This window comes from Asparagus officinalis, chromosome 8 (assembly GCF_001876935.1).
Source record: "Asparagus officinalis chromosome 8, Aspof.V1, whole genome shotgun sequence".
In the NCBI taxonomy this organism is placed as follows: domain Eukaryota; kingdom Viridiplantae; phylum Streptophyta; class Magnoliopsida; order Asparagales; family Asparagaceae; genus Asparagus; species Asparagus officinalis.
Window position 1 is genome coordinate 12,616,236 of NC_033801.1, and position 11,285 is coordinate 12,627,520.

An 11,285-nucleotide genomic window follows, 5' to 3' on the forward strand; every position below is an offset into this window, starting at 1 on the left:
ATTTAAGATGATCTATTTCTTCTATTTTACTATCCAACAAGTCAGGTCCTTTGCGTTAATGGTGCACTAAAGATTTATATCCTTAGATGTGGATTTTCCCAAATTTAATGGTCCAAAAATAGACTTCTCTTTAGTTTATTACTAGCGTGCACCCCGCGCAAAGCACGTCCCCCTATTTTTTTAAGCAATGCATTTTGAACTTGCATCTCTCTAAGTTTTAATACATTTAATTTAGTTATTGTATACTTAAAATTAAAAATCATATCTACTCCTTTATACTTAAAGAATGATCTAAATTTTAATACATTTGATTTAAAAGTCATATTTACTCATCTATACTTAAGCAAGGATCTAAGTCTTAATACAATTGATTTGCTTTACTGTTTATGACACAGTAAATTACTGGTGCATAAATAGTAACTTCAAATATGGAGGAGCAGATTTACTTCACTGTTTATGCAACATCAAATTATTTGTAGTATGAACAGTAACTCCGAGCGAAGATCAATCTCGATTACTGTTCATACTATAGTATTTACTGTAGTATGAATAATATTTCTTTGGATTTTACTTTTAAGTATAGAGGAGTAGATTATTATTACTATAGGGCTAAATACCCATATTGGTATTTTAATTCCACCCCATTTACCAAGAAGGTATTTTAATTAGGCAAACTTGCTTTAAGACATTTTAATTGATTCAACTTACCAACAAGACCCTTTTTCTCGTCGACGACCAGTTTTCCGACGAGAGCTCGTCACATGCGTGGCACATGATAGCTTAAACTGTTTTTTAGCTGCTGATGTGGCACGTATTTTCTAACGTGGTGGTGTTTAAAGGTGGGAATTAACCCTCTAAAAATCTCAATTCACCCAAAATAGGACAGATCCGTGCCACATTAGCAGCTAAAAATCAGTTTAAGTCATCACGTGCCACGCACGTGACGAGCTCTCGTCAGAAAACTGGTCGCCGACGAGAAAAATGACCTTCTTGGTAAGCTGAATCAATTAAAATGCATTAAAGCAGGTTTGCCTAATTAAAATATCTTCTTTGTAAATGAAATGGAATTAAAATAACCAAGAAAAATTCCTCAAGGACCCAATATATGGGACCAATAGAGGGGACAAGTGAGGTGTCTCCCTCCTATTGGATAATGAGTTGGCCATCATTAATGATGACCAACTCATTATCCAATAGGAGGGAGACACCTCACTTGTCCCCTCTATTGGTCCCATATTTTGAGTCCCTGTAGCAAAGCTCAAATACCAATATGGATATTTAGCCATTACTATAGTGAACTAGAATAATCAGATATTTTCTTCCAATTATGTCGCAATAAATATATAAGCACAAAATCATTTGACATTGTGTCCTACATATCAGTATGTGTTTCAGTCCTCGTCATTTTGTGGTGAATCAACAAATGAGAAAGCAAAAGTTGAGTTGTCACTTACACCCTTCACAATCATTCATGTAGCACAATAGCATCAATTTCGTGGTAAAGCTGATTCTCACATCGGAAGCGAATTGAGAAAGCAATGCAATCCAAAGTATAAGCTGATATAATCCTTTCCATATATATATTCAAGAAGGAGGAGAAGAAAATCTTCCATTTCATATTACGAATATTTAACCTATAGAAAGTTGGTTATAATATATGTTTGCCGATTGCCCACATCAATTTCTAGAGGAGGAAATGATAAGAAAGGGATGGCGACAACTCATCCAAGATCATTGGTAGACTGAATTTATAAAAATTAATTTGCAGGTGGAGAATCTTGAAACTCATAATCAAGGATTATAATTTTATATTGTGATGACAAGCTGAGCTGTATTTTTATAAATTGAAGGGTTTTTTCTCTTTTAACCCAAACCCCCACTTATTTAAAAACCCACCCACTTATATAAACATTCATAAACCCAACGTATCTCATGCCATTTATTTTTAAACCCAATATGTATAATTCACCCATTTTATACTGTATTTTCCCAATAAAATAAAAATCCCTAAATTGCCCTTCATTCCCAAATATAACCAGTGGTATCTCTCTCGTTCGTTTCATTTCCCCAAATATAATCGATTCCCATAACTCTAAGAGGCGATTCTCAGATCTCAAAAATCCCAAGCCGAAGAAGGACAGGGCGGATGGGGTAGTGATGTTGCCGGTGACGGTAGCTGCACAAGTCATCGGGGTTAAGAGGGGGAGGGGAAGGCTGCTGAAGGTGAAAACCTCGTTTGCTGACGTGGGTTTTGCTTCAAGTGGGCGACTTTAGGGTTTGTTGGAGGCTTAGAGGAGTTTTTAGGTTTGGTCCCAAATGCTAATTTAAGATTTCAGTTTTTAATTTTTGTGAGCTTTTGAGTTCCTTTGAGTTTAGAGATTTCTATGGTTTGTTGTAATTTGTACGTACATTGTGGGAGATGGGACTTGTGTTACTGAAAGCGACTAAAATTGATGGCAATTTCTAATTTTATCCTGCTCTTTTGATCTTGTTTGGCTCTTTATTTTACTATTGCACGTGGTAACTTATGGACAAAGAAGTTGGTTGGAGGTGGAAAGATTTGATCTTGCATCTGCTTTTTCTTGTGGTTGATCGAAGTGGAAAGATCAAATCTTTCTGTCACTTGGTCTTGTTGCGTTGAGGTAAAAATATCAAAATTTGAAAATTTTTAATATCTATTGGTGTACACAACTTATCCATGTACATTGTGTTGATCAACCTATAGCTTGAATTTTTGTTTATTGCTAAGCATAGTTAGGGGCTAGCTCATATTTATTTGGGTTCTGTTTGCTATTTGTTTGTTTGAATTAACTTTCTTCAAATATTTTCAGTAATTGTATTAAGGATGTTCATATTTATCATGAGAGTCTGGAAGAATTATAAGAGTTTTAATTTTATCATGAACTCGGAACTAATTATTCTAAGTCCTTACATCCTTTTGTTTAAAGGTTCCATATTGTTTAAAACATGTTTCTTTATTGAGGAATAATCAGAAATTGGATAGCCTGGATAGCCTTAAAGTAGTAAACTTCGAAGCGCCTCATCTAGAAGTGTAAACAGGTCAGCAGTAGTTCACTGCTTGCTTCAGATATTTGATACGAGAATGTGTATTTTTTATTGTTTACCTATTAGTATGAGCATACTAATTTTTTCCTTCTTCTAGGTATGATTTTATGAACTGGTAGAGGAGAGTTAGAGCATGATATAATCATTGAAGATCTACCACTAATCTTATGTATGAAGAACCGCGGTTCCTTTCGAAGGAAACCCATGGAGATGTTTATTATGTTGCAACACGAGAGCCTTGACAATCTTGCTGGTGCAGCTAAAGTAGTTAGGGGAAACAACACTGAAAAAAGTAAAATGATATTTGAAACATTATTTGTATTGAAGATGTCTTCTTTTTTTAATATTATGTTAGTCTGTATACTTATAACATAAGTATGCATGTGTACCGAGAATATATGATTATTCAGATTAATATGATTCATCATATATCAGATATTTTTATTTTTGAACTTATATGGGTTGCCAGTGGTTATATGATGGGTCGTCAGTGGTTATATGTCTATAAATGTATTTTAGATCTTGTATTTTGTATCAAATGTGTATCAATCATAGCTCATGGTATTGTTCTATTCCAAAGCTAGTGCTATTTGATAATTTTGCGATATTTGGTTGATGCGTAATATTTATATATGTCACATGTGTATGAGGTTCAACGATATCAGATGTCACGTTTTATGAATAAGAATTAACGTTGTTACGTAGAAAAAGAGCTATATTATATTCATAAAGAGCTACACTTTGATCATAAAGAGCTATACAGTTGCATAAAGAACTATACTTTTCAGATAAAGAGCTATACTTCGGCATAAGGTGCTACACTTTGCTCCACCATACTTTATGCAATCGTATATCCCCTTATTTACAACATATCAGTTTATAAATAATTGATCAAATAGCACATTATACACAATGTCCGATTTCTTTTGATATAAAATGACTGGGTCAAATTACTCTCTACATTTCCAGAGACTAAAAAGCTATACTATATTCATAAAGAGCTACATTGTCATAAAGATCTATACAGTTGCATAAAGAGCTCCACTTTTTAGATAAAGAGCTATACTTCGGCATAAAGTGCTACACTTTGCTCCGCTACACTTTATATAATTGTATATCTCCTTATTTATAACCTATCCGTTGTATAAATAATTAATCAAAACAACACGCTACACACATCTTAACCAAGTATTTTTGATGAAAAATGACACACACATCATAACCGATTTCTTTTGATGAAAAATGACTGGGTCGAATTATTCTCTACATTTTTAGAGAGTGAAAAAGCTATACTATGTTCATAAAATGCTACACTTTGGTCACAAAGAGTTATACGATTGCATAAAGAGCTACACTTTTAGATAAAGACTTATACTTCGGTATAAGGTGCTACACTTTGTTCCGCCATACTTTATGCAATCGTATATATATCCTTATTTATAACCTATCAGTTATATAAATAATTGATCAAACATCATACTACACACAACATAACTGATTTCTATTGCTCCACCATACTTTATGCAATCATATATCTCCTTATTTATAACCTATCAGTTGTATAAATAATTGATCAAACATCACACTACACACAACGTAACTGATTTCTTTTGATGTAAAATGACTGGGTCAAATTACTCTCTACATTTCTAGAGACCAAAAAGAGCTATACTATATTCATAAAGAGCTACACTTTTATCATAAAGAGCTATACAATTGTATAAATAGCTACACTTTTTACATAAAGAGCTATACTTCGGCACAAAGTGCTACACTTTGCTCCGCTATACTTTATACCATTGTATACCTCCTTATTTACAGCCTATCAGTTACATAAATAATTAATCAAAACAACACACTATACACATCGTAACTGATTTCTTTTGATGAAAAATGACACACACATCATAACCGATTTCTTTTGATGAAAAATGACTGGGTCAAATTACTCTCTACATTTTTAGAGACTGAAAAGAGCTATACTATGTTCATAAAAAGCTACACTTTGATCACAAATAGCTAACAATTGCATAAAGAGCTATACTTTTTAAATAAAGAGCTATACTTCGGCATAAAGTGATACACTTTTCTCCGCCACACTTTATGTAATTGTATATCTCCTTATTTACAACCTATTAGTTGTATAAATAATTGATCAAACATCACACTATACACAATATAACCGATTTTTTGATATAAAATGACTAGGTCAAATTGCTCTCTACATTTTTAGAAAGACTAAAAAGAGCTACACTTTTGTCATAAAGAGCTATACAGTTGTATAAAGAATTACACCTTCTAGATAAAAAGCTATAATTTGGCATAAGGTGCTACACTTTGCTCCACTATACTCTATATAATTGTATATCTCCTTATTTACAACCTATTGGTTGTATAAATAATTAATCATAATACTACACTACACACATCGTAACCGATTTCTTTCGATGAAAAATGACTGGGTTGAATTGCTTTCTACATTTTTAGAGACTAAAAGAAGCTATACTATATTCATAAAGAGCTACACTTTGGTCATAAAGAGCTACACTTTGGTCATAAAGAGCAACAATTTTCAGATAAAGAGCTATACTTTGGCATAAAGTGCTACACTTTGGTCTACTATACTTTATACAATTGTATATCTCCTTATTTACAACCTATCAGTTGTATAAATAATTGATTAAACAACACACTATACACATATTGTAACCAATTTCTTTTGATAAAAAATGAGACACACATCGTAACCCATTTCTTTTGATAAAAAATGACAAGGTTGAATTACTCTCTACATTTTCAAAGACTGAAAAGAGCTATATTATATTCATAAAGAGTTACACTTTGGTCATAATTAAAGAGCTATACAGTTTCATAAAGAGCTATATTTTTCAGATAAAGAGCTATACTTTGGCATAAAGTGCTACAATTTGCTCCGTTACACTTTATAAAATTCTATATCTCCTTATGTACAACCTATCAATTGTATGAATAATTGATCAAACAACACATTACACACATTGTAACCCATTTCTTTTGATAAAGAAATAACTGGGTCGAATTACTCTCTACAATTTTGGAGACTAAAAAGAGCTATATTATATCTATAAAGAGCTACACTTTGATCATAAAGAGCTATACAATTGCATAAAGGGCTACACTTTTTAGGTGAAGAGCTATACTTTGGCATAAAGTGCTACACTTTGCTCCGTTACACTTTATACAATTATATATCTCCTTATTTACAACCTTTCAGCTGTATAAATAATTGATCAAATAACACACTACACACATCACGACCTATTTCTTTAGTTGCATCAGTAAGCTTGTCAAGTCTCTTGTGTTCCAAATATTACTCACTTCCTTTAGTGTTACTTCCCCTAACTACTTTAGCTGCATCAGCAAGCTGATCAAGGCTCTCGTGTTGCAACATTATAAACATCTCCATGGGTTTCCTTTGAAAGGATCCGTTGTTCTTCATACATAAGATCGGTGGTAGATCTTCAATGATTACATCATGCTCTAACTCTTCTCAACCAGTTCATAAAAAATTACCTGAAAAAAGACAAAAATTACTATGCTCATACTAATAGGTAAACAACAAAAAGTACACATTATCGTATCAAATATCCGAAGCAAACAGTGAGCTGTTGTTGACCCATCTATGCTTCTAGATGAGGGGCTTTGAAGTTGACTATTTTTAAGGCCATTAACTTCACTAGTTGATCAACACAATGTACATGGTTAAATTATGTACACGGATAGATACTAATTTTTTTCAAAATTTGACATTTTTACCTCAATGCAACATGGCCAAGTGACAGAAAGATTTGATCTTTTCACTTCAATCTGAAGAATGCAGATGCAAGATCAAATCTTTCCACCTCAAGCCGACTTGAATGTCCAGAATTTACTACATGCAACAGTAAAAAAAAGCTAATCAAGATCAAGAGGGCATGACAAAATTAGAAATCGCCATGAATTTCAATCTCTTTCAGTAATACAAGTCCAATCTCCCATAATGTACATACAAATTACAACAAACCACAAAGATCCTTAAACTTAGAGGAACTCAAAAGCTCACAAAAATAAAAAATTGAAATATTAAATTAGCATTGGGACCAAACCTAAAAACTCCTCTAAACCTCCAACAAACCTTAAAGCTGCCCGCTTTAAGCAAAACGCATGTCAGCAAACGAGATTTCAACTTTGGCGGCCTCCCCCTCCCCCTCTTAACTCCGGCGACCGACACAACCTCTGTCACCGACGACATCACCACACCATCCACCCTGTCCTTCTTCGGCTTGGGGTTTTTGAGGTTTGAGAATTGTCTCTTAGAGTTATGGGGATCGATTATATTTGGGGAAATGAAACGAACGAGAAAGATATCGCTAGTTGTATTTGGGGATGAAGGGAAATTTAGGTATTTTTATTTTAATGGGAAAATACAGTATAAAAAATGAGTGAATTATACATATTGGGTTTAAAAATAAGTGGCATGAAATACTTTGAATTTATGAATGTTTATATAAGTGGGTGAGTTTTTAAATAAGTGGGGGTAAAACTTTGGGTTGAAAGAGAAAAACCCCTAAATTGAAACTAGCTTTCCTTTTGTTACTCTGAAACCATCTAAAGTGGCAAGGCAGAGTTATTCTTTTCATTTTTCTCCTTTACATGATTGCTACAGTGGTGGAAAGCGCATTGATCACCTCTCCCATGCATGTACAATGTGTAACTTTGCTTTCTCCGTGGTAATAATTGGTGAATGTGTTCTTTCACCCTTCATAGAAACTTTATGATACACTTTGTTCTTGATTAAAAAATCATGGGCAAGCCATTGATGAGGCCCCTTGACATTGATGGGCCTTGTCACTCTTGCCCTATACAAGCCATCATTTGATAATATTCCCCATGCCCACCTACCTCAATCTTTGTTTGTAGGCTTATTGGGGGATTATGGTGGCCTCTTTGAATCCTTGAGAGCTGTAGCAACTCAAAGGAGAATTCTGATTTTGAGTAGTCCAGGGTAAAAGTTGGAGATGATGATGTGGCCTCGACGTCTTTGGAGGTCCTTTTGCTTGATACATGATGGATGAATACTTTGCTAAGTGATATGATTGATCAATGTGGAGACTACTTGTGATATATCATCATTATGATCATCATCGAAAGTTGCTGGTAAATTATTATTTTTTAGACTTTTGTGGAGTGGTTATAATTATGTGTGACCATGAATCTCCTCAAAACTTCCAGCATCAAAGCTGAATGGTATGCTACACTCGGTGGTGGTTAGATTTCAGCCACCTGATGGTAGATTACGAAATAGATTCCATGGAATCAAGAATTTCTACTTATTGTTTAAATCTTCTCCTTATGACACGAGTTATTAAAATTTGCGAGAATGAGTTGGAGATGAATTTTAGCTGTTATGAAATTGCAAAGCGATTTTAGAAGTTATTGAGAGTTTACTGTAAAACGCTTGAAGTTTTTGAGGGTTTCGTGTACTTTACCCATGCGTTATTTCCTCTCAACTAGTTTTTTTTATTTTATTTTAATTTTTTTCTTTTAAGTCCTTACTTTTAAACACTCGACACATGTCAGTCTTTTCTCCACTGTATGCACTAAGAGACCGTAAAATTTATTTTGAAGTTTTGGTCCATTTAAGATCTGACCACGCACTTAAACAAAAGTTTTCCGCAGGGTGATGATGTGCATTTTGAAGTCTAATTAAGGGATAATGTATCCTTATTAGTGCTAAGCAAGGGATAAGTTTAATAATTAAGTAAATGCTGCCCGCACTAAAATTTGCGTGGAAAAACGTTTCCATACTTGTTTTGAGCATGACGGCTCGGGAGAGTGCCATCTACCATGTGAGGCTTGCACATGGAAAATCTCTTTTGTGTACATAATTATAACACTTTTGAAATTACCGAGAGATTTTTCATTACCAAAATTAATATTATTTTGCAATCGAACAAATGGGACCACAGACACGAAATCTTGGTTGAGTCACTTATGTGTCGACATTTTTGTATATCGGGATATGTCAGATTTTTAATTTATATTTATAGTTGTTTATCTTTGACAATAACAAAATATTTATAATGCTTAAATAAAGGTATCTAGATTCCATTAAAACAAAAATCTCTAGATCTAGATGACACGGCAGAGACCAGTTTGAGATTTGAATATTATTAGCATGTTCTGTTGGTTAATCTTAGTATTAATATTACCCTTTTAATTAATTAAATGAAAATTTAATATTGCTGAAGCTTTTATGATAAGTTGGTTACACAAGCAAATTATAAAACTTGCTGAGAATTATTGTTTGGTAGTCATATTATAAGCTTTTTTTTTCAAAAGCAAAATGGTACATATGAGACAAAAACTACATAAATAGAAGCGGCTTCTGCAAGCAAAAGTGGTTTTAATAAGCATGCAATTTTTTTAACCAAACATTATTATTAAGTGCTTGGTAAAAAAAATGATTGAGATCCTCTTCAATTAGGTAGTCGTTGGAGAGGATCCAATTCTTTCTGTTGCAGCGGAGGGGCTTCACAGACACAGAAGATGTCTATACAAGAGTGGACAAATAGAAAACAGCACACCAGGATTTAACATGGTTCGGTCAGTATGACCTACGTCCACGGGCGAGAACAGCAGAGAACTTCACTAATCACCAAAAGAGAATATTACAAAAGAGGAGATCACTCTCTTGCCAGAGACTCACACAAAGAAAGTGAGAAATTCTTTCTATCTCACTCTCTTCTCTCTAAAAGTCTTCTTCACTCTCTTTCTTTTCTTTCTTCGACTGATGCTCTTAAACTCTGCCATAACCCCCCTTTTATAACATCCAGATATTATTTAAAAATTATAAGTTATTAGGTGGAACAGTAAAATGTTAGGTGGAGGGGTTGGTGATTTTTGTTTTCATGGGCAAAGTCAAACAACAAATCTCCACATTGACTTTGAATATGAAAATTTCTTCTCTTCACTCTTGTTATCTCGCCAGAAGCCCCTTACGGGCTTAACCTTCGCTTTGTCGAACTCCAAGCAATTCGAGACAATGCTCAAACTTGCGCGAAGGTACGGGCTTCGTCATCATATCTGCTGGATAATCTGCAGTACCAATCTTCTTAATCCTGATGATTTTAATTTCTCTGATGAAATGATACCTGACATCTATATGTTTGGTTCTTTCATGATACATCTGATGCTTCGTCAAATGTATAGCACTCTGACTGTCACAAAATACCGTAGTAACACCTTGGTGTAAGCCGAGATCTTCAACCAAACCTCTCAACCAAATAGCTTCTTTCACTGCTTCTGTCACTGCCATATACTCTGCCTCTGTAGTAGACAAAGCAACCGTCGACTGTAGAGTCGCCTTCCAACTAATGGCACTACCTGAAAGAGTGAATATATAACCTGTCAGGGATCGTCTCTTATCCAAATCACCCGCATAATCTGAATCAGAATAGCCAAGTATTCTGCAATCTGAGTCTGTGTTCCTGCCAAAATACAAAGCGGAGTCTTCACAGGCTTGGCATCAAGCATGCCAAATCTCTCCAATACCTTCTTGATGTATTTCTCCTGAGATAGGAATAAACTCCCTTCTCGTCTGTTCCTGTGGATCTCCATCCCCAAAATCTTCTTTGCTGCTCCCAAGTCTTTCATCTCAAACTCATGTTTGAGTTGAGATTTTAACTCGTTAATTTCTGACATATCTTTAGCTGCAATCAACATGTCATCAACATACAAAAGCAAATATACAAAACAACCATCATTGAGCTTTTTATGATAAACACAACTATCATATTTACTCCTAGAGTAACCATGCTCAAACATGAAAGTATCAAATCTCAAATACCACTGTCTTGGAGACTGCTTCAACCCATAAAGAGATTTCTTCAACCTGCACACATGATCTTCTTTACCTTCAACAATGAATCCCTCTGGCTGATGCATAAAGATCTGCTCCTTAAGCTCGCAATGTAGAAAAGCTGTTTTCACATCAAGTTGCTCAAGCTCCAAATTAAAATAAGCAACCATGGAAAGCAACACGCGGATTGAAGTGTGTTTTACAACTGGAGAGAATACTTCATTGAAGTCCACACCTTCGGTCTGACTGTAGCCTTTAGCTACCAAGCGTGCCTTATACCTTACAGAATCTGTATCCGGAGCTCCTTCTTTCTTCTTGAATACCCATTTACAGCCAACGA